This window comes from Drosophila kikkawai, chromosome 3R (genome assembly GCF_030179895.1).
Source record: "Drosophila kikkawai strain 14028-0561.14 chromosome 3R, DkikHiC1v2, whole genome shotgun sequence".
Lineage (NCBI taxonomy): Eukaryota > Metazoa > Arthropoda > Insecta > Diptera > Drosophilidae > Drosophila > Drosophila kikkawai.
In genome coordinates this window covers 27477644-27503302 of record NC_091731.1, presented here as the reverse complement: position 1 = coordinate 27503302, position 25659 = coordinate 27477644, and the positions used below count along the sequence as shown (strand labels likewise).

Here is a 25659-nt window from a genome sequence, read left to right as displayed (position 1 = left end):
TTTTATTGAATTGAAAATCTCATTATCACCTCGCTGCATTCTTCGAATGCATTCGGGGGGAGGGAGTCGCAGGGGGAACTTGGGCTTCGGACCAGTCAGGCCAACGCATTTGGCAGATACTCGCAGCTAATTATCGTAATTATTGCAAATTTACAAATTGATATGAAATTGATTAGTGCCCCTTGGACGTGGACGCCGAACTGGATGCTGGGGATACAGGTGCTACAGGTTCCCCCCCCCCCCAATCCTTGGCCACAAACAGGTTTACGTTGGCCTTAATGAATATGCCAAAAGGTGGGGGAAAAGAAGGGGAGATTTTTCTTCTTGTTTTAAATATTCCAGAATTTTAAAATGAAATGGGGAAGGAGCTTTTTCAATGTGTATGATTATTAGAAATTATATTGATAGTAATTTACGAAATTTGTAAAAATAAACGTCTAAAGGTTTCTTTTATCAGCAAAATAAATATTAAGCTTTACTTTTAAGAAAAGAGACTTATAACTCTTTCCAAAACTAAGAAATAAAAGTATTTCTGGTAACTTTTATTTTACAATATTTATATTACAATTTGTATTCATATTTTGGGGTATGTAACTCTTTCAAAAATATTCTCAAAACCCTCAAAAACTTGTTAAGAATAATCTAAAAATCTTTTCCGCTTTATATCAACTATGAACGTCACTGTGAAAATCGCTCAATTTGTCCATTCGACTGTCACATTGTTTGCCTCCAATGGCAGAGAAAGAGAAAGAACCGGCAAACTGTAAATTCTCATGGCGAGAACAAATTTTTCAATTAAGCCATTAATTCACTTCGCGCCACACAAATGCAAACACACACTCGCATTCGCACACACGAACACTCCATCATTCCGCAGTGTGTTAAAGCTATCATCATCATCTTGATCATCATGAGCCATGAGCCACATCCTCCTCATCGTCGGTCCCCATCGCCGTCGTTCCTTCTGTCGCATTATTTTATTAAGCAAATGCCGCTCTTCTTCCCCGTTCGCTGCACATTTTGCCTGCTGTCCGCTTTTACGCAAATTTTATTCATGTTTGCCCCTTGTCTGTCCCTCAGTCGCCGCGTGTCGCTTTGTTCGCCGTCCTTCTTGAGTTTAAAAATAATAAAAAAAAAAGAATAAACAAGTTTACGAGTTTACTTTTTAAAGGAACTGGCGACAAGGGACTGAAAACGATACAATTTTCAGAATTTTGATTTGACTTTTAATATCAATTGATCAAAAGAGGGGATACAAGAAGGGAATTTGATTTATTTAAAGATGGAAAAGTGTTTATTGTAATTGCTAAATATGAAAATGTCTAAAGTGACATTAAATTTTGAAATTTGAAAATTATTTAGTTCATGATTTAAATTCAAAATCAAACTTTATTATTCTTGAAAAGGCTAAGAAGAAACTGAATAAGATTAAGTAAATTATTTTATTTTATTCCATTTTCTTAATTTTTTAACTTTTTTTATGCTCTTATTTTAAATATATTCTCTATATATAAATATTATAATTTTTTTTTATAAATTTTAACCCTTGGTTCCTTGCATCATTCACCCTCCAAAACTTCGACCGCCGACCGTTACTAATTTTCAACACCTTTGCCATGAGCCCCCTGTTGGCCTCCCACTCCCTGTCTCTGTCTCACTTTACTACCTGTCTCTTTCCCTCTCTCTTAGCCCGTCTCTTTTCGGCCACCACTGCGGGTTGCCTTGGCTGTCGCTGTCGTCGTCATATCGTCATACGCCCCGTGGGTGTTCATGCAAATGGTTTACTTTTCACCTGCTTCCTTTTGGCCAAAATGCCCCGCAAGGAAAACTATACAGCGAATGTGCATATGTGTGTGTGTTTTCCACACAAACACACACTTATGTAGAGTGGCTATGCGTGCCGCTCGTTGTTGCTGTTGGTGGAAATTGCATGTTATTAGCCGCATACACGATCCCTTCCACTGATAACAAAACCATATTTTATTTTCAGTTTTTCTTATTTCCTTTTTTTTTTTGTTTTTTTATACAAAATTTGCGCGCTTAGACATTTTATTTGCCAATAACCAACGACCCACGAGCCACAGTCAAGGGGGCTGGGCGGGGTCTTAGCGGGGCCGCAACAGTGTCGCAGCATAATAAGAAGACATTACACCAACAAAGTAACAACAACGGTAGGCGAACAGGAGCAGCAGTCGAGGGGGAGGTCTCTTTTGGCCTTGCGTGCTAACATGCAATTTCAATGTAACCAACCAAAAAAAATGGAGGAGGGGAACAGGGGGACGAACGAGGGGGGGCCAGTTGGTAGTGAGAAAGAGGCAGAGCTGTAACACGTCTATAAAGAATTGTGAATAAATTTCTAAATAGCAACGGGACGTGATGAGGAACAGTGGTGAAGATGAGGTCTTAATATGTTGCTGGAATTATATTTATATTCGAATTACAAAATAAATCTTTATTAGTAAAAGAAAATTAATATCACATAGGATATTTAAAGGACATTCCAGAGATTATGTCCAAGTTTAATATTTTTGAATCAAAATGCAAGCCATCTCTTTGCTACTTTTCCAGTTTAATTTAATAAACTTTTATAAATTAAACAGTTACAAGACTTTTATATTATTTTTTGAAATTTATATTAATATCTTCCTTAAATCCCTAATCTTTTTCAAAATCAAATACCACGGCAAACCACGGTTCTCTTTACAATAAACAAATATAACCATATAACGTATACGCCACGTGTAACGTCGACATATCTGGCAGTTGAGCGTTTTCCTTTTTTTTGCCCCTCCCCTCTTGGATTTCCCCCTTGACAACCAACAACCTCCCTCCCTGCCATCAATATGCGTGGGTGAATATCCTGTGGAAAATCCTAACCGAAGCCGGCAAAACTTTTCTGTTTGTTTATCATTAAGACATTTTACACTTTACACGGTTGCCCTTATAATCTCCCTGCTGTCATATGTGGATACTATATGGGGATTCTTGTATGTATGGCATATATATATATACACACACATACACAAAGTGTGCGAGTGTACAGGATATTGGCGTCGCCTGTCGCCGTTGGCTGTTTGTGGAAAGGATTACAAGGCGGCCACAAACAACTGCGACTGGTGACTGGTAACTGGGAACTGGTAACTGGGATATGGTAACAGTGCTAACCAAACCCCGCTAACAAACTCCACCCCTCTCGTTCCCGCTTTGGCTAATTACAATAATTTTTCTAATGTCGCTGCGGCATAAATTTGTAACGTGACGTGGCGATAAGCATCTCTCTGCTCAGCGACGGAGTTCGTCGGGCCAGAAAACAACATGACAATTTCCAGAGCCTTGGAACACGAACATGGAAGACCAACATGGAGTTGACCAACCTGGACAAGGTGGCCACAAGCCGAACAAGCGAAGAGGTAGCAGGAGAAGCCCGGCCAGAAACAGAAACAGAAATGAAGGCAAAGCCAGAGTCAGAGTCAGAGTCAGAGCCAGAGACGTGTGCAGCGATAGACATCAGGCGGATCGCTCGGATTGTTGTCAATCAGAGGCCTCAGCGAAGGCCTGCACTCGAAGAAAAAATGTACAAAAAGGCAAAAATATTGGAAACTAAGTTCGACACCTCAAAGAAAATATTTAATAAAATATTTAAGCATGTAGCAGAGCTGTTTCTTAAAAAAGGCAACTTCAGTAGAGTTTGGTAACTGTTGAATGAACCTTAAGGCATTTGTTCTTAGTTTTAAAAAATATTAGAATAATTAAATTAATATTAAATTAAATATATAGCTCACTTCAAAGACAACCCTCTGTTTTTCCAGCAGTGCCTTGGCTTCATTGAAAATGCGCAATAGGCGCCGCCATTGTCATAGCCTAAAGTGAACACTCTGCAGACCGCTCAATCGTCGTACCGCCATGGATCCGTCTGTACCGCCAGACCCCCCAATACCCCGTAGCCCGTACCTCGTACCCCTACCCCATTCCCGCTCCCGTACCGCCCGAGAGTGTTGGCAATGTGCGCCGCCGGTGGCATTTAACCGCTGTAAATGAGTTTATCTGGCGCAATCAGCAATTTTCGGTATCCGCTTTTGTGATGTCGCTGCGCATGTGCAGTTGAATGTTAATTAATTGAAATGTACTCGAGCTTACAGCGGCGAAGACGACAGCGCCGCCACAGCAACAATGCCTGGACCCCTCCTGGCCCCCAATGTTCCTTCTCCCCCCTTCTGGGGGGCTCCCCATTGGCGATCGCGATCGCTGGGCGATAAGCAAATTGCAGGCGCTGCAGTTCAAAGGAAAACGACAATTATGCGCCGCACTCAGGTCTCGTTTTTTGTGAGTGTGTTTTGTTGGATTTTTGTATTTTGGTTTACTTCTTGGACATTATCTGGCGAATCGAAACAAAAGCCTTGAATTGGGGCAGAGGTTCCTGAGAAAAAAAATGGTGATCGGAATTGGAGAAGGGGTCAAGGATAACCAAGTTGGGAATACAAAAATTCGATCACTGAATGAGTCACCTTAGTCTATATCAAAGCTTAATTAACTTGTTTATATTATTTTTTAATTTAAAAGGAAATTGTTTATATTATATTCTATAAAAAAAATCCATTGAATCTCAGCTGAAAATATTTACTGCACTGCATAAACATTCCTTTTCCATAGTCGTATTACATAATTCCCCTTAAGCCATGTCCTACTCCCACTTAACCCCATCCTGCCCACAACAATAAAAGCAGCAAAACATCACGGAGCCTACGTCGGCGGCTAATTAAGTTATTGGCTGCACGTTGGCAACTTGTTGCGGCATTTGGTTGACATTCGAGTGCAATTGACTTAATCCCCAGTAAGCTGTTGCCGTTGCTGTTGGCCAGACGGCGGAGTGCAGCTGCAGCTGCCACTGCCACTGCAACGGCTGCCCCAAAGGTGCACTATTGTGCACTCGCCTTATTTGTACCGACAACAGCGGCAACATCATCCACACAACAACGTTGCAGCAGTTGCACAGTTGCAAGCAACAGCAGCAGCAGCAACATGAGCCGGTGGATCTGCGTCGGCGGCTTCTCTCCTCCTCCCCGGCCTTGTATGTTAATTTGTTTTGGGATCTCCTCGCCGGCGTCTAGTTGGGCGCGTGTCATCATTAACGTGGCCAACAACAGACTCCTCGAGCTCCTCTCCAGCCATTGTTGCCTGCTGCCCTTTCACATTGTTCCTGTTGTAACTTGGCCGAAAGGAGGCAACAACAATGGCAGCCGCCTTAATGGAAAGGCTAACACCCACGGCAACAACAAATGCCAACAAGATCGGGGAGATCGGGATAGCGACAGTTGCCACTGACCCAAAAAAAGAATAGGGATACAGGGAATGAACTTATGGAATGAGTAGTGAAAATATATACAAAAGGAATTTGAAATTTAAACAGAAGGCAGGATAAAAAGGGAAGACCTAACTGTAACCTAATTCCTAAATACTTTTATATATTTAAATTCAATTTAGATTCCCTTGATTACTCATTTAAATTTATTTCTTTTATTATATCTCTCTTTAAATAATTATGGCCACCTAAAACATAAAGCCAGACTTTAAGCGAGCAACCCGATCGCCCATAAAGCTTCGTCGAAACCTCTCCCACATTTGATAAATCTACGAATCAAGAGCTTTAAATTAAGGCAAATTAATGACTATTCGTGGGCCAAGAGTCGAAATCAATGGGAACTAGTTGGCTGACTCAAAATCTGGGCCAGCACCGCAGAAATAGCGAATTAAGATCGGCGAAAAAAATCCGCGAATACACAAAAATATCGAAAAGATCTTCCCAAGCTGCCGCCGGCGCTTTGATTAAGCGCTGTGACATTTCTATCGCTCGAATGAAAGAGGGGCTCTAAGGCGGGGAAACTGAAACAGAAATTGAAATTGAAATTAATGCCAGATTGATGGCAATCGCCGGACGATGTCGCTTGTCTTTCCATATTAATGGACACCGAGAGCGACGGAGATTATCTGGCCACAGTCTTTGATCATGGGGAGTCAGAGACATGCAAATGGCTTCCATTGAACCGATTTTATCATAAAGCCAAGTGAAGCGCATAAAATTTGTAAACTAATTGCGATGCCAAAGTGCAACTGACAACTGCATATCGGGCTCAATATTTGTGTGGAAGATACTGTTATTATCGTGCGACAGGTGACAGGGACAGGTTCATTATAAAGCATTTAAGAAGTGGAGTGTATGATAAATTTATTTACTATTAAAATTAAAAAATATAATATAATTTAGATTCAGAGAAAATTTAAATCTATATTGAATGTTTTGTATACTTTAAAATTGTATAAATTTATAATTTCAGTAGGTTTAATCTTTGAAATTCTTTAAATTAATGCCTGCCTAAAATAATGTTATTCCAAACCAATAGAAAGCCAATTCAAATGCCTAAATGCAGCTGACAACTGCACTTACAGACATATCTCTCTCAGTATCTGGGCGGTGCTTTTGTTAGGGAGCGAGAGCTTATCGGACGACAGGTGACAGTGACAGCTTCATTATAAAGCAATTAGAGGGCTTTATGGCAAAATTAATTTTTAATACAGCGCCCGAGCGAAAACTGCAAGTGACAGGAGTCACATGGGGACACAAAGGACACCCACACGGCGGGACACACAAGCCCAACTTTGGCTGACAGCCTGCACTTGTCTGTCTGTCCCTACCTCGGCATATACCTACATATACTATGTGTAATATATGTATATGGTAGAGTCTGAAGTCGAGTGTTGTTGGAGTGCGTGTGTTATTCAATATAACAGCATGTTGAACAGCAGTAACAACAAGCAACTGCAGCGACTCGAGAGCACGCTGCAAAATCTAACGAATATGTAAACGATATGCTAGAAAAATGTCAGTCAAACTGTCGCTTCCAACACACGCGCAGCAGCAGCAGCAGCAGCAGCAACAGCAACTGCAGCAGACTCAACATGCTCGGCAGCAACAACATTTAGTCACTTGATGCTTATATTGAAAATTGTTTTCTGCATTGCATTTTGCAGTAGTTGCATCCGACGTTTACTGCTACAATGCAGTTAAAGAAAAGTGTTTAAAATAAACTCGAAATAAATAAATATAACAATATTGAGGTGCTTAGCTTTTAATAGAGTCTTAAAAAGAGGGAAAGGAGTCATGAAATATAGTCAAGAACTAAATAACCCTTTAAGGAAGGAAATCCTCTTTTTATATCCCTTGTGACACCATTAATTTGGATACATTATTAATAACAACAAATATTTTTTAATACTTATTTCCATAATGATTATTAATTTAAAGAAGAAGCATTGCTATTGCTTCTACGAGCTTAATTATAAAGCCCTAAATCCAGGAAAAATCAGGAAGTAACTGTGTTAATTCGGAGTACAACATCTAAGCTATATCTTCCAAATTTTCTATAACAACTTTCAACTTCAACTTTCTTTCAACATGTTATTTAATTTATAGCTACTATTTTCCCCAGTGCACTCATAGTTCACCTCAGTTTTGATCAGACTGCTCGACAGAACCAGCTGTAGTCGAGGCTCTGGGGCAGGCAGACGACGACGAGCAGAATGAAAAAAAAAAAAAAAAACGAAAAAAATAAACACATTTATGGAAATTTATTCATAGAACTTATGAAACCGATAGACAACAGCAACAAAAACAGCAACAACATCGCTGGAAAAAGCGGCTGTCTGACGGGGTCCCACAAGTCGGCCTGCCGCCCCCCGAGAAGGCCCCTCCTTCCCTTTAGTTCAACTGCCACCAGCACCGTTGGTGGCTTGTGAGCCTGGTTTAGTTTCGCCAAACAGTTGGCAGTTTTTTTTTCTCTCTTTCTATTTTTTACAGATTTTTCGCTTAGTATATATCGTGTTGGTGCCCCACAGCCTTGGGTTTTTAGGGAGAACGAGAGGGTGAAGAGGGTGGAGAGGGCTTTGTGCAACGGGAGGCGTTGAAATGATTGCCACAGCATGTTATATTTACTATATAAATATGCGCGAGAGCAACAAAGAGATTGTTTTTTATCTGCCTCGGAATTGTTTGCTCAATGAAAGTGCCGGACAAATAAACAACATAGTGGGAAATGCAATTTGTTGATGATTTCATAAAGGGAAATGCCACCAGACCAGACCAGGTAAATGTGTAAATTGCTGCGAAAAGCTAGCTCAATTTTTAGGTGAATTTCAGCCAAAACCTATTTAAACTTATTTTAAAATGGGAATTTTTACAATTTTATTAAAATAAACTTGAAATCTTATCCTTTGGGAATTCTTCATAGCAAACATTAATTCCTACAATAAATTATTTAATTTATATTTAAACTAAGCATTTAGTAAATGCTGTAAATAATAGAAACTATTTTTTATGGATTTTTAATGCAAGAAATTCTCTATTTCAAACTTTAAAATACCACAAGAGTCGTTTTCCAAGCATAATCAAAGGCTTACATCAGCTTGAACAAATAGTTGCAGTTAATGAATACAGTTTTTAAGTTATTCTTGATTCGGTGAGTCTAAAAATATACCCCAATCGTTTAATCAAAACAGTGTACGTTGGAAATCTTGGATTTGATAAATAACCAGAGGTTTCCCGCCTCTCATTATTCGCTTAAAACATTGAAAATTCTTGTAATTTTTCATGTTTTTTTTTTTTTTATTTGCACTGGTAATTAAATTAATTGTTACTTGAATACTTTGACGCCATTCAGCGGCACATCATTATTAAACCACTACACAGGCACTGGGTGTGTGTGTGTGTGCGAACATATTCATATGCCAGATGAGAGAAAACTAAAAAATATGCGCGAAATATGAGCGAGAAATGATTTATGGCCATTGGCAATTGCAGCTGAGTGGGAAAGAGAGGGGCCAATGTTGTTGGTGAGTGTGTGTGGGGATAAGAACGAAAATTGGGGAATGGCCTGTCTCTATCTCACTCTCTCCTTCCCCTCTGTTTCTCTCTTTCTCTGTCGGTCTTATCAGCCATCGCTGCATCTGCATGTGCTAATTATTTCATATGTTTTCTAGCCATCTCGCTCTTATACAGTCCGTCCCCTTCTGACTGTCGTGAATTAGAGGTGAAAATGTTACGATTTTCATTTTGTACATATTTTAGGCGTTTAGAGAACAACTTGTTTGATTATTGAGCTACAAGAATTCGAGATAGAGAAAGTGCAGTTTTCAAAAATATTAAAAATCGAATATTTAGAAAATATACGAAAGAATTTTTCAAAAATATCTAGTTCTTTAGTAGCTTAACTTATCTTTATCAAAAGTAATTCTAAACATTTACTTATCACGAATATATTACACTAATCTCAATATATTTTTCCTCTCTGTTCTGAGGCTAATTTGTTTTATAAAACGACGACGAGCAAGCCGAGAAAGATTTATGAACTGCTTTAATGATCTAATTAAATTGCAACTAGCCGTGAATATCATTCGACGAACCCCATCTCGGCAATAGCTATCTCCTCTCCCCGATCGGCTGGCATTATTCTACGCCATAAATCATCCGGCCGCAAGTGCAGCTCTCGCTCTCTCTATGGGAAATATCTATATGGTAGTAGTGATTCTGATTCAGGTTCACTCATTCTGATTACATTGAATTATCGACATGCGTTTATGCAAATTAATTTGATTATCCACCATTATCTGTTCGACGTTTTGGCATATCATTGTTTTAGGCGGATCGAATGGAAACTTAATTGGTTTATGGATACTGACTGAATTCGTTTAAATTAAATGTGTGGGACAACAGACTGTGACGTTATTGAAACCAGAAGATTTTTGAAATTTAACACGAAAATTTGACTATAAAATTTTTATATTCAAAGTCAAGTACAACTTTCCAAGAAAATATATTTATATTTCGAAAGAAATTATTGATTATTTTCGGTTTAATAACTTATATTTATACCCGAAAAATATATTTTAATTTCATTTCCAACAAAAAATTTAAGTACCCATTATCAGTGATTTCCCAGAAATCGAAATCTTTATCAGTTAAGCCCGTACAACATTATAAAATTCTAAGATTTTTGAATTGCTGATTTGATTTCATATTCTTACCTTAGTTTTCTGTGATTGTTTTCGTGTCTTTTCTTTTATCGATATATATAGTTGTTGTTGTGTAAAAATCGGTGCCCAAAATATATATATTTATATTCATGTATATTTATATTTACTCGTGTGTACTTTGCTCAGCTAAAATATTCATTGATGTTCCTCTTGCTCACCGTATATACACACAATATTGTTGTTTCCGCGTTTACTTAAACTTTTGCGTTATATATTTTTATATATTTAATATCACAATTTCTTTTTTTAAAACGTAGACGTTTCGTAAGATTTACACTTAGATTATTACTTAGGATTTAGTTTTATGTTAGGTCGTTAAATATATATGTACAATCACAATTTAGGCGAACTAAGCATATTTATGGGGAAACGATGCGAATGTTTTGAGATTGGGCTTGAGTTACTGTTTCTGTTTTTGTTATCAATATTTTTGTTGTCGTTTTTACACTCGTTGCTGCTGCTGATGATGAATTTTTTGAATCTCTTGAGATTTTGCAAACGATACAAAAGCAAAATTAATAGAAACCGCGCCACCACGATGGCAATAAGGACGATAAACGAAAGGACGAGAAGATGCAAACGCAAATAATTTCGATGTTGGCGCGACGCTTTGCGTTTTCTACCCATAAACACAGAGGTATCTGGGTCTCCGTTCATACAGTTCGAAATCAGAAATCAGAAATCGAATTCAGATTCAATTTGCCATGGACCGACGTCGTCCTCCTGTCCTTATCAGCATGGATTTCTTATCGGCGAAGAAGCCAGCGAACAAAAAAAATTGGCAATCTCGGTCTTGTCTCCTCCGCAGCCTTAAAGTTCAATGTTGTGCTGCCTGCCGGGCCGATCTGATAAGCGCCCTATATGTATATAATATGCGAGGAGGGCCCTATACTTTGCAGCCCAAAACGATGGAGAAATTAATTCGGTGTTGTGCTGACACGCGCGATTTTCGGCGAATTTTCCATGTCATTTTCAGGCGGCTCCACCACGCGACACTTGGCGCCCGCACATTTTGCGCCAAAATATTTGCGAAAAGGTCGCTTATGTCACTATTATCTTGTTCTTATTCTCTCCTTTTATATTTGCTCCTTGTTGTTTTGTTTTTCCTTGGGGTCCTAAGAGCGGCGAAAAACGAGAAACCGAGTCGGGTTGACTTTACGAATTTATTTCTGTATTTATTCGGGATTCCTTTATCGTATTTTATTTATATATTTTCTGGACCGCTGGAGTGTATTTTTACGTCCGATTCTTTCGGGAATCTGGGAGGGAACCAAACCAAATCGAACGGAACGGAACTGAACGCGAGAAACGACGGCGGAACCGAGAACCCAGTGCGAAACGAGCGAAAAGGCGGCGGCACGTCTATTTGGCACGTCCATTCATTCACAACTGAACCGCCACAACCGAACCGCCAGCCAGTGAATCACAATGAGCCGGGCTCGTAAACATTCGCCCGCTGTGTTGCTGAGTTGCCTGCTGCCAGCAACATGTTGCCGTCGTTCGGCCCAGCGGCAACATCTCGCATCGCGTCGCTGACGAATGAGCGTGCGAGTCGTCGAAGGCAGCAGCAGCAGCAGCAGCAGCAGCAACACAGCCACTCAGCAACCAACGAAAATGATAAATGGCGGCATTGTTTTTGTGAAAACACACACACGCACACCCGGTGGCTGGAGGGGAGAACAGTGTGGGGCGGATAGTTAGGGGTAATCATTTTCAGTATTTAATTAATAATTACAATGATATTTGTCCCATTAAGAGGAGTTTAAACAAAAACATAACATGAGCAGTAATTTATTTAATAATTATTGCAAGAATAGTAATTGTATTCACTTATAAAAGCGAAATCTTTATAATTTGTGAATTGAAATCTACTATCTATCTATCTAAATATCTATCTATCTATCTATCTATCTATCCATCTATCTATCTATCTATCTATCTATCAATCTATCTATCTATCTATCTATCTATCTATCTATCTATCTATCTATCTATCTATCTATCTATCTAAATATCTAAATATCTAAATATCTAAATATCTAAATATCTAAATATCTATCTATCTATCTATCTATCTATCTAACTTTCTATCTATCTATCTAAATATCTATCTATCTAACTAACTTTCTATCTAACTATATTTATTGGTAGCTATCCATCAAAATTTACTATCTTTGGCAGTATGCATCTTATTTTTAAAAAGTTCTTAAATAATGAAATAGATTCTTCATGATATTTAAGTACTATAAAGGGTGCATTATTTTGTGCAGAAATTGTAATATGTAAGACTTCAGAATTATCCTGGTTTTGGGTATTTTATTGGGAAGCATGCAGCAAGAGATTTTAAGTCTTTTAAAAATGTTGTTAAATTCACTATGGTCTTTCCTTAAGAGACATCTGACTTTTGGAATTGTAGACTTCATAAAAATGATCTACAATATTTAAAAACAAAATTGATTCATTTCTTCATTAATGCAGTGTAAATTAATGTTCTTTTTTATTATTATTTTATGTAATATAGAGCAATTTTTTATACTTCCATATATTAAAATTAGATGTTGCTCTAAATTATAAATAAATTTCTTAAATCAGCTCCTATTCATTTTCCCGGACTGTGCTCACTGCCAACATATGTTGCCAGGCAACTCAGAATGTTGCTGGCGAATGTTGCGCGCGCTTCGCAAACTTGTTGGGCCAATGTTGCCGGCGTGCAAATGAAGTAATAATAATCGAAATAATTACATTCAAATGGCAGAAGTTACAAGCACCGCTTGTCCATTTATAAGCGGGCATAAATTAAATGCACATTCAAAGCAAATCAAGAAGGAATATTAATAGATTCCATGGAATATCATTGACAACTAAATAATCGAGAGCTTTTCACACGGAAATTCAAATTTTTAGATACAAATTCTTTGTCGTTTTCGGATTGGCGCTTTGACTTTGTGCCGATAATTGCTGCCATGAATATATAATAATTCAGAAGAGCCGAAAGGGTGAGGAGTTGTGTTTGTTTAGTAGCCAGGAAACCCTTTTTCAGTATTTTTTTTTTATTTATGCGAACAGGCTGAACTTGAATTTGATTTTTGTTGTTTTTTTTATTCGGGCAGCAACAACATAATCACAAAAATTACCGCCATGCATATGAAATACAAATATCCCCCTCTCGGAAATCCCCCCTTCAAAGCGCACGCAACAAACACAGAAAAAAAATAAAAACGGAGAAAAAAGATTTATTGCTTTTGGCGGCGCAATTGTTGTTGCCGCTTCTGCAGAGTAAAAGGAATATTTACAGGGTACACTTGATATCGTGAATTAGCTGAAAGAGTAACGAATGTTGTTTAAATCGCTAGTAGTAAAAAGATATAATCTTAAAAATTTTTTAAATCTGATTTTCCTGGCAGAACTATAAACTGAAATTCAGATTTAAAATTATATTAAAATATTTCGATTTTTGCTAAGACTGTCTATTAAAAATATAAATTTCTAACTCTTATACACAAGAGTTCTAAAACAGCTAACCTTCGGTAAGTAATTTAGAAATGTTTATTCTCTTATCTTTAACTTTAACACTTTCCATTAATCAAGGTGCTTACTGTACTCAGTAAAAAGTTGAGCCACAATTGAAAGTGAAAAGCGTGGAAACGGGGAAGTCATCGAGAGTGTCGTCGGTCAGTGAACGCCGTCGGCTAAGGACCTTCTCTGCCGCTCTTTCCCTTTCTTATTGTCCTCTCCTTGCCTCAATCCAGCGGTATGGCTTCATTATGCCCGAAGGTCCTGTTTCTCGTCCTGCATTCAAATCTATATCAGATTTTTCAATATCCCTTTGCATATATTTAAGCGCTAATTGCGTGAAGCCATAAATCTAAACTCTGTTTTTTATTCAGACAGAGCATGGCATGGGAGGGCATGGCTTGCTCGTGTTGATAACTTCATTTAATGCATTTGCAACGCACCAACAACTTGCAACAGTTGTGGCTGTCGCTCTTTTTCTTATTACTTTGGGTTGATTTTCTTAGATCCACCTCCGGCAACTAGGAATCTCTAGGAGGGACTTGAGAAAAGTAGATTTTCGAGAAGAATATTACCTTTGTATACCTTTTAAGGTATTAGTACTTTTTTAAATTACACTTTTAATTATTAAAACTAACGTTTTTTTGAAAATTAACCATAAAATGTCCTCCGTTTGGTCCGCACCACTGCCTAAAATGTATCAAAGCCTCTGACTCGCGCTAATTTAATTTATTTTGGCATCTGTTTCGAGCACATTTAACATCCATTAAGCGAGGCAATTCTCTTGATTGCACTCACACATCCTTGTGCGTGCACCCTCCCTAATGCACTGCCCCATCTCCCCCTGAATAAGGGCACACCCTCATCCTGCGTATCCTCCTGCCTATTCTCCTGCACTTTTCCAGCCACGTTCCCCTCGAGTTTCGAAGCGGGACGTCATTAGCCATATCCTGCAGCCAGCAAGAAGCTGTCCTGGACAATGGCCAATGACGTATCAAAAACAATTCTCGCCGCAAAATCCGTTGAATTGAAATTTCAACTTAGGGAAAAGGGTCCATTTCCATCGAAAACCCCTCTCTAAATCTACACCCTCCCCCTTCTCCATGCGACAAGGACGACCCACTGCTGTCAGGCCAAAAGCTGACAAAGACGAAAATCAAAAACGTTACGTGGTCCTGGCAGCATCCACTCTAGGACTCGAAATTAGAGCCTCCCATGCAACTGCTAATGGGAGCACACACACAAACACAGGAGACACACACAGGAGGCACACACAGTCTCTGCCACCGACTAAAACCTACAGTCACTTAGGCATTTCCACAGTCAAGGGCAAGGAAATAGTAAACATTAAGAAGAAGTATTGAAATAAAATGATCCAAGCGTCTAGAAATAGATCCAAAATGTAATGTATATTTTGTATTCTTTTCAGAGAACTTAAGTATCTTTTCAAATATTATAAATATATTATAAATAATAATAAATAAAATGTATTCTACAGTAACAACTTCCACTTTTCATGTGCTAATTCCTTGGCCTGATCTGTGCATATCCCGCATCCATATCCAGTCTAGCGGAGGGCGAGACCGAGGGCGAGTTGACTGGCAAAAGATATTCCAAACTCCCATATCCGATCCGCACACACACACAGGCACACACACACAGATACAGCCGCACACAATCGCAGATTCCGGCTCGCATATGAGTATTGAACGACGAAATGAAACGCACATAAATCAAAATGGCCGGACAGCGGACCCAGCGACGGGTCGTCGGTCGTCGGTCGACGGTTGAGAAGGACGTCGCTGCCGCTCGCTCTCCGTTTTAGACTGACAGGCGGACTCTGCTCTGGCGCAGAGTTAAGGGAAGGGGGTGCGGCGGAAAACCCAGGGCGCGAAGGGAGAAGGGCCAACTTTTTGGGCGCATGGGAAATGAAACTGAAAAGGGAAAGGAAACGGCGTTTTGCTGCCGCTATTCTGCTGCTGCTGCCGCCGCTCTGCTAACGGTTGCTGCGGGGTAAGGGCTAGGGGAGTGGCGGCTCGGTCGGGCAGGGGGTGGTGGCGACCCGAAGGGGGTGGTGCGGGCCATGGCTGAGTGCGCGCTGCTGAACAAATGAAATGACGACGGGTTGACTGCCTGTCAAAAGAACAAACATGGGCGCACAAGCCTCTGCCGCTGCTTCAGTCGGCGTCGCTGCCGATCACTGGAAAAAATAAAGATTGGGTTTCCCAATACCCTAATTTATATAATAGTGGTGGCCAAGGCTAAACATTGACACGTTGATTGACATTGATTACTACTTATACTAAAAATTAATATTTAATTAAGAAAAATCCTAGTACAGTTGAGCTTTTAATTTCCAAAAAATGCTTTAATTATAAGAAATAATCTTACAATTTCTCTCAGTGCAGTCGCCATAGGAAATCAAATGAAATGAAATGCACACATGACGAAACAAAAGCCAAAGCCAAAAAACACAAAACACAGAACCGAAAACAACAGAAGCGGCTGAAACAAAAAACCAAAAAACAAGAAGAAAAAATTATCAACCCGAAAGGCCGATGGCAACGGCAAACAACGAAAGCAAAACAAAAGCTCGCAAATAAGCAAAAAGGAAGCCGGCAGAAGCCATCATTGTAATCATCACCAGCGGAGGGTTAAGGCACGGGAGGGTGCGGGGAAGGACCAGCAGGAAAAAGCAGCAGCAGCAGCAACAGGAACGGAACAGCGGGCAGCCCCAATCCTGACAGCCTCAGTGCCTGGGTCTGCTGGGTCTGTGTGTGCGTGTGTTTGGGGTGGGAGTTGGTTAAGGGACCAAAGTGGGCAACAGGGGGTTAAAGCCTACTGCTGGTCACATTTGCGGCTGCGTCCTTTACCCGCTGAATATTAATTAAGGCTAATAGAATTGTTAGGCAATAGGAAATATTGGCCAACTACAATTTGGGAATTTGGTAGGATTGTTGGAAAATTTAAAGAGGTTGTTAAATTGAAAACTATTTCATATAAAAACAGTTTTATGATAGATATTATTATATTTAATATTTATATCCCCAAATGATATTCCCTTCCCAAATTCCCCCAATTAACACTCCATTCCTTTGATCCTCGCACCCACAAAGGAGGCCGAACACAAGTCAACCGAGATGATTACACCGAATTACAGGCCGCACCTGTCATCGATCCAGCCACGACTTCACCCCTCCAACTAATTTCCGCTGAAAAATTAAACAAATAATTCCGAGAGAGGGAAGAAGAAAGAGCCATTGAACACGCCCCCGTGCAAGTCCGAAAACATCAAGTGGAAATTGAAATGTTTCCATTGTTACGAATATCAATTTCGACATTTTCCAAAGACAGCAAAGGCACGAAAAAAACAAACGAAAGAAAACAGCAGAAGGACACGAGAAGAAGGGGCTGGACATGCAGCAGTGTCCTGTCCTGTCCTGTTCCTTGTTCCTGCCTGGCCCTGCTGGTGTTGGCAACGCACATGTTCCAATCTAGGCGCACAAAAACTGTACATGAAATGATTACCCGAACTGGTAAAAAAATAGAATAGAATTTCAATTTTAGAAACGTGTTTCAGAGGGTGAAACCAAAAAAAATGACACGAGATGGAAGCTGGAAAATGGGAAATGGGAACTGGGAAAATGTTGTTTCGAAACAAGAGAAGCGCATTTTTCCGGAGGGCCGACTTGACTTGTCTTTGCCGGATTTTTGGACACTTTCTAGTGCGTGTGTTTTTTCGGGAGGCAAAAGCACCCCCGAAAAAGGCAGGCAGGAACTGGAACCGAAACATGGCAACACGGACACGGACACGGACAATGACGGATGAGTGCTGTCATTATGGCGGCAGCGACGAGGGCTGAAGGGTGTCTAAAATCGAGCTGACGAACTGTCACTCACTCACCCACCCCCGTTTCCCTTTTTGCGCACTGCCACTGGAGAGATTTTGTGGCATCTGGAATGGCGTCTGTCCGCCCGCCACAAAAGAGGGAGGTTTTTCTCGGGGCAGCGCAGCGCCTCAGATTGATTGCTCTCAAAATGGATAAACCGGAAGGCCGGAAAGGCAACATGGCCGCCAATGCCCAGCATCCCTGGATTAATATTCATAAATACAAGACACAAAAGGTGCAAAACTGGCAACCGGAAAATGGAAAATGTTAATCGTTTGCCACGCACTCAAGTTGGTCTGGTCTGGCTTAAAGTTGTTCCCCTTTCCACAGCTCACAAAAATGTTACCAAAAATTTATTCATGGAGCTGGGGGTTGGTTCAAGAAGAACCAAAAATTTAATTGGTTGCGCTTGAGAGACACTCAGATACTCAGATGAGTTGAAGTTGAACAATGCCTAATGGGTTATTCTTCTCATGGGAATCGGAGTTGGTCTGGGGTTATCTGATAAAGTTATGGCCAAGAAGCAGATCAAGATTGAAAGTCTTACCAGAAAAAAGAAGACTCTAAGAGTAGGTACCGTGTATTAAGCCTTAAACCTTACCTGTAACGAAAAAGAAAAGGAAATAAGGTTAGTTAGTTAGTTATTTATTTTAAAATATTTGTATATACATATATAATAGATTGCTCAGTTTTCCATATAACTTAAGTTTTAAAAACAGTAACAACTTAAGCTGTTCAAAGTCCAAGAAACCTTCAATGAATATCTCTTACTTTTAAGAAAATCTCGCTTAATTTGCGCAAATAGAATGCACTTAAAAATTCGTCACACGCGTACACGTGACCCAGGGAAATGAAACAGGAAGGCCATCCCGTTAAAAGCCCTTCTGGAGCAACCCCTTAACCATTTTCCCCTTCGCCTAATGAATCATTGAGCCAAAAATCAGTTCGAGAAAAACTTCAACCCAAAAACGACGGAGAAACAACAACAGACTGGGGCGGAAAATGGTCAACTTCCACAAGGGAACTGCGGACAGAGGGGTCCTTTGTCCTTGGGGGAAGGGGATTTTGGCAGGAGCTGGAACCCGTGCCATACATGAGTTACAATATTTTTCAATTAGAAATTATTCTGTTGAAAGTAATTCGATTATTTTCACTCGGCAGGCGACACGACTGCCAACTGCCTCTGGCCGGTTGCCGTTGTCAGCTTCCGCTGGGCGCAGGATTCAGGAGCCAGGACTTGCGAGTTCAGGGCCCAGGACCTCCCAGTAACAACAACTCTCCACAGAAACGGCCAAACAAAAGCTACAGCAAAAAAAAAAGATGCAGGCAAAAATGTTTGCAAACAATTTTCGATTGGCGCCGCCGCCAAAAGGTAAGGGAAAATATATATATATATATGGTATGTTCTGTTCCTGTTGAGTTTTCAATTTCTTTTCATTTCCCACTCCCCCTAAAATAAATTATTTTTTGCTGAAAATGGAAAATCTGCTGCTGACAAAGTTAACAGTTACCGGATAATGATTTTCCCGTCGTAAAAAAAACAATAATAAAATATCACTTGTTAAAGAGCCAGTTATGAGAACTTAATCAGGCATTCCCCTACGAGATCATTTAGAGGGAACAAGGAGCCCCTTTTGAAGGCCCTTCAATCGTAATCGCTGATCGGCGTCCATCGTTCATTCGTTACAAATGTCTCTGGCACTTCATAAAACAAATTTATGAACTCGCCGCAGTCGAGCATTGATCTCGACATCTTCATCAGGTGATCCGGATTCAGCACGAATGTGTCCCCGATGGAAACACTCGAAGAAAATGGTAAGCTAATACATTTTAGAAAATAATTATGAAGGGAAAAATGTAGCTAAAAATAAAGTTAATAAATTGTAAAGTGCTATAGGGATCTAAGTAAGGCTACAGTTGACACACTTTCTTAGTGCCAAACCTCTTCTACAAAAGATCCTTTTCGTGGTTGAATGTATAGTTTAACATTTGTGTTATTTATTTTTTAAGAAAGCCCCTGTTTTTAAGGAATACTGTTTATAATATTCCGCCAGTATTTATTCCCAGTGCTTTTGCCTTGTTATAACTCAATTGTTTGATCCAAATTCCATGCAATTGCTCCCCTGGTTACCCATTGTGGCCGGCCTTTTCTTTGGCTGCACAACTGGCCGAGACAGAGCTCCTTCTTGGCCAAAGTCGGACTCTGGGCTAATGAATTTAATGCAACTTTCGGCCGCCTCTGTGTTGCTGCTGTTTACTGCAGCATGGCATTCGCCAGCGTCTCTTTTTCTGTCTTTGTTTTTGCTGACTTTCCTTAACCATTTGTGTCTGACGTTTTTGCGCACGAGTTATGCGTATTTATGATATACGTAGTACGTTTTTCTGGGTCCCGCTCCAAAGCCTGAGGTCTGAGGTCCGAGTCTGAGTCCAAGCCGAGGTCTGGGATCTGCGCATGCACGGGATGCCGGGTTAACCTGTTGCGTTGCTGTCGCTCTTTTTGCGCCTCATTGTTAGCCGGGTTTTCAGTTGGCCGACGGCGACCGGTTTGTGACATTTTCTTGTAAGCCACGCACCTACAAGTCAAATTTATCTCGCTCATTGCGGAATGAAGTTGTTACAGTTTTTCCTACCCCCCGATCGATACGATTTGATCCCTGAGTTGAGTTGATTTTCGATTGTCACACAATTGTGACATGAAATGACGCAATTCACAAGTTATGCCCCGATGCCCCTTATCTTGGTACCATTTGTGTCCAGACAAGACAAGATAATCAAGATCTAGTCTTGGGTTTGAGCCATTTTTAAGACGGTTTTCTATATTTATAGAAATGTTTGTATATTACTTACATGAAAATGGAGGCTTAATAAATTAATAAAAAATAAATAAAAAGCTTATAACCTTTAGGCACATTCTTCCCTCTGTTATTCTCAATTTTTGTGATTTGGCAACCCTTGGCCCTAGGCCATGACTGACCAACATGGTAATCCAATTTGGCCAGGCCACTTCCTGGAACCTCTTGCTGCTCCCATTTCGAGTTCAAATCGATTCATTAAAATCGTGGCAAGGGATCGATTTTTGGACACACAAAAAGAATAAATCGAATCGAAGTAAAAAAAAGAGCTGACCAGACGCCAACCCATAATCAAAACCCGGACATCTACACACATATACATATATTTATACATATAGATAGACCGACCCAGCCAGAGCCCGAGGAGCTCGCAGCTTGTGGTAATTTTGTGGGCGTTCTTCCTTAGATTAGGTCAGGGAACGTGCTTTGAATAGGGACCCCTCTCCTAAGTCGTCTAAGCCGTATCAGGAACCGAATCACAATCAGAATCGACGCTGCCGTTGTCCTTCCTGCGTGCGTGCGAATCAGTTAAACTCGTTCCCAGGGAGTCAGAGGGGGGACCTCGACTCCGGTTGGACACATGGCCATCTCCTGTTGGCCCAATATATGCATGCGGCGCACATAAATCACTGTCAACCATAATCATTTAAAATCAATCAAAATGCGAACGCTTTGACTGCAGAATTGCCGGGAATTGGCCGAACGTGGCCAAGTTCCAGGCTCCAATCCGGCCACCATCTCCACATGGCTCACACACATGCATTAGGCCCCCCCCTTTTTCGACCGACCGACCTCCTATCAAATGTCTATGATCTCCTGCAGTTGGTCAGTTCTGGCTGTCTGGGTCTGGTCATTTGGCCGCTGCCTTTGCCTGGAGTTGAAGCGATTAGTAGTGGCCCACAGCACAGCACAGCTCACCCACTCTCTTGGCCATCTTTTTTCCCTTGCTGGCCCCGTCAATTTTGTGCAGTTTTTACGCGTGTGTCTCAACCTGTCCGGAATGGCCTCAGCTCTGGTGAGCGGCGACTGTTAGAAAATCACACACACACACTCGCGTTGGGGGCATTAGCATATAGAATCCCCTTCGAGGCCCCCTTGAAGCTGCCCCCTGAAACTGTATTCTGTCGGGGGTCCTGCCACTTCCCTTCTCTGGGCGGTTGTTTACTGGTGTCTGGAACTGACTCTGGCCCAAACTGTGCGTCATGCGTCGGGCTAATGACAGGCATAGGAACGGGCACAGTGGAAGCGAAGAAGGTTTAGGCAGCTTGATTAAATAAATATATATTTAAATATAAATAAAATAAGAAATATAAAAGTAAGAAAGAGGTAGAAACCCTTTGATGTTTAAAAGAGGTTTAGTATTCGTAATTTTTGTAAATTTAATGATCTTTAGTGACTTCCTATAAAACTTGCTTCATATTTCTCATATATTATTTATTTAAAATATTTTAAATTATTTATTTATTCTAAGTTAAGCTAAATTTACACCCATTGTACCCACCCGTCGAGTTGTTTTCCCGCTTGGCTGCAATTTTGAAGTTTCGAAGTTGCTTGCCGCTATAAGCTCTCGGCTCAGCGATTGGGTGGGCTTGAGATCTACTTAAATGCCTTATCGATGACAATATATTGAGGCGATAACTGCGTAAATTGCGCCGCCAATTATCGATAGATGGTCGATAGGCCATGAGCAAATTACCGGGGCAAGTATTACGCGGCAAATAGCTTATGTAAGAGCTTATCGAGACTCCATCTGGAGGTGTTCTCCTCGCTTTTCCCCCAAGCAGATGCCAGTCAATGTTCGATGTCTTGGCACCTGTCAGAGCGAGTGTGTGTAGTAGCTATGTGGGTGGATATATACCTATATATATATATATATATATCGTGTGAACCGCTGCATATGTTAATGTTCTCTGGCTGGCCGCCATCTTCCACCACTGGTGCTCGCCCCTCTTTAATTTGCCTTTGTTTTTGTCGGTTTCTCTCTTGCCGAAAAACTTTTGGCCCAGAGTCTTAGAAAATTACAATGGAGACTCAACACACACACACATAAGTTTCTATTTTTATTTCGGTCTTTTTTTGAATAATTCAACTCTAAGAAATTCTTTGAGTTTACCTTTTCGCCTTTACCTGTATGGCATGGCTTTGCCTGGGCTGTGGTTTCCCTTTGCCATGGTTCCATTTCCAGCTCTGGCGGCTCTCATAATAATAACGGCGATAAATCATAAAAATTGCACCTTTCATTCAAGTCGGCGTTGGAGTCCGGGGTCTTTCTGCCCTTTTCAGCTCCCAGACTGAGTCTTTTCCCTCTTCCTGTCTGTGTCCGTCTAATGATAACTTGCAGTTAAATTTGCACCCGATTTAGAAGCTACTTCGTCAGATTTTTGAAAAAAGATTTATATACAAATACATTTCTAAATATCTTAAAGATTTCAATGATAGTAAATCAGATTGTTTACAAATATCTTTCAGGTTGGTACATATTTTTCGTTAGCTCATTAAAATTTGGAGAGAAATTCACACGTGCTGTGATTGTTCATATCGCGGCGCTTAAAGCGTGGCGGGAACTATTCCTTTTTCGGGCTGCCTCGCAAACCCAAAACATTGGGCTGTTGTTCGTGGCTTTTGGTTTTTGGATTTTGCGTGTTTTGAATAAATTTTATGCGTTTGCAGTTGACATGACATGTGCGTGCAAACATTTTTCATTTCCCCATTTTGTATGCCATGCTAGTATTTCAAAAATATATATATATATATATATTCGTAATTAAACACACAGGCGAGCAGCAGAAATATTATGCTCCAAATTGAGTTTTATTGCGGCTCATATGTTTGCACATAGGGATAACGATCTAACGCGGAGCTCATTGCACTAATTACAGGATCCTGAATTCCTGAATAGCGTTGCGTGTCGGAATGTCCTTTTTATGGCTATGTATTTATAATTGGGGAGCAATTAAGATTGCGGTGGAGTGTGCAAGGATATTCGAGTTGAGTTTATTTTTCCGATATGATAAAATCACTTGAATGCAGACTTTGTTGTGTTTTTTAACAAGCCAAAATACTTAATTATTTTGAAATAAAGTCTTCATAAATAATCCCCAGCCTGTATTATTTGTCAGAATTTTCTTTCAAGCCAATATACTAGAACCTTACCAAATTTATTATCCCCCGCAGAAAGTGCCAAATCAGCGCCATCAACGCCAAGTGCCAAATGGATTTTCTCGGCCATGACAAGAATTTGTTTAAACAAAAACAGAGCCAGCGGGGAATTAGCAGAAGCAGAAGTGGTGTCTCCGTTTTAATTATGACAAGAGCGGGTAAGTTGACAGTTTTAGCATTTGGGAGGGAAACTGATGTTTATTATTTAACGAAATAACCAAAATATATACGAAATAAACCAAATATTTTAAGTGTTTTGCAACATGTTTACGAGACAGCCGGATTTGGCTACACATATCTTTAAATATTTCTCGAAAAGCTTCCCCCGAAAATAAACACAGACATTTTGAAAGGGACTGGGATTGATTTATGGCCCCAAATTGAGGAGATTCCACCCCTCCGAAGTCTCGGAAATTATTGGAAAGGTATCAGCTCTTGGGCCTGCAACTTGATTTCCATTCATGGACAGCTGCAGGAAACACATGGAACTAATTTTTAATAATTATTAAAATTGCTTCAAACGCTTGCTTAACCCCCCCTTCCGACGCTGTGCACAGAACCTTGAAATATTTGTCTTGCTTTCCTTTTTTTTTATACATATATATTTTATGAATTCATTAAAATTTGTGCGCCGCATTTTTGTATTCCCTTCACGTTTTCAGTGACCTTACAACAAAACAAAATAAAACCCCGAGTTTTCCCTCAACTGTATTATTGTTTTCTGTGCTAATTAGTTAAAGTTTTCATTGTATCTAATTAATTATGTGACACGCTTATCTGGAGTCTAAAATAAAAAAGTCTCGAGTCTTTCTGGGCCTTTGCGGAAGTGGGCCTGGAAGGGGTAACCACTTGGCTTCCGACTCTTGAACCGGCCACACCTCTCGCTCTCGGCTTGGCCATAACAATTAAAATCCAATAAGCAGCCAATTCATGTAATTCACTTAACCAGAGAGACAGAGAGAGAGTGAGTGAGTCTAAGGCCATAAAATCCGTTTTACTGCCGCCTAAGAACCTTTCCACAGCCCGGCGGGCAGGCGGGGCCAAAAAGGAGGGGACTTGGCTCTGAGGGGCTGGGCCACACATTTTATGGGCCACAGCCAGCTGCGGTCTGTGCGGCAAATGGCGAAATGATTGCTTTTTATGACCTCATAAAATTAGATACAAATCGCTTTGTCGACGTTTATCTGCTCGCCCTGCATCTCCATCTCCACTGCCTTCTGTTACCCACTTATAAGGAGGGTCTTCGTCTCCCCTTGGAAAGTATGCCAAATTCTGGGCCGGGTTTTCGCCTGGCCAACTGGTTAAGTAAATCATTTAACGCCTTTTTAACGTTTCGTGGAGTGTCTGTCTGTGTGTGGCAATTATCAAGTGTTCACTGTGGTTAGTTTTACGACCTTGAAGGCTGTTTTTTTTTTTTTTTGTACTCCATTGAGGAACGAGATTTTTATGGAGTTACGCTTGGGATGCCATTATTGAGGGTGATTTTTGGAACAATCTGTGGCAATGTTAAGTAAATCGTTGTAAGCCTTTATGTAATGGAGTTATGACATAAAACATTTACGTTTTTTATGGCATATTTTATAGGGGAAAGAATCAATAAGCGAATAAACTATATTGTTTATTTAAAATTAATTGTTGTATGATCATTCAATAAAAAATATTTCCATTCAAGCCTATTTTATTTATAGAATTATATTAAAAATGTGGTAAATAAATACAATATATTGTTAGATTGATAATTAATAACAAAAAAACAAAATACTAAACCTGCAACCCTCCGACTTAATTCATTAAATTTAATTCTTGTTCATAGAAAAAACCCCTTGATTTTTTCCCAAAAGAGCTACCATTTCAACAACATTTTAATTGAATTCATACACTTGAAAAAATACATATATTTAAGAGAAGGAGGAGAGGAAAACGAACAAAAAGGGAGACCGACAGAACGAGAGGGGGGCAGCCAAAAAATAATAATAAACCGCCGCTTGAATTCGATGCAGACACGGGCGGATATTTTTTGACGTTGCCCAAGGAGAAGACATGCTGTGTGATCCCCCCTAGCCCCTGCTCAGTTCCTGGCTCTGCCCCACCCCCCCAGCCAACCCCCGCAGCTGAGGGGCGTAAATGGTTTCGAGGCCGAAATCAACTGGAAAGGGCAGCCA

The 25659-nt window shown here is 40.2% G+C and overlaps 1 protein-coding gene across 2 annotated transcripts in view; it reads right to left on the bottom strand.

The window, feature by feature from the left end:
• The window catches only part of Antp (homeotic protein antennapedia), a 112757-nt gene that overhangs the window by 28434 nt on the left and 58664 nt on the right, over positions 1-25659 (bottom strand). Inside the window, exon 1 of one of the 2 annotated variants that reach the window (XM_070287250.1) lies at positions 10075-10190. The exons of the other annotated variant lie outside the window; for it this stretch is intronic. The gene's annotated coding sequence lies outside the window, so the exon portion shown is untranslated. Of the gene's footprint in view, positions 1-10074; positions 10191-25659 lie in introns of those variants that run through there. 2 annotated transcript variants of the gene reach the window in all.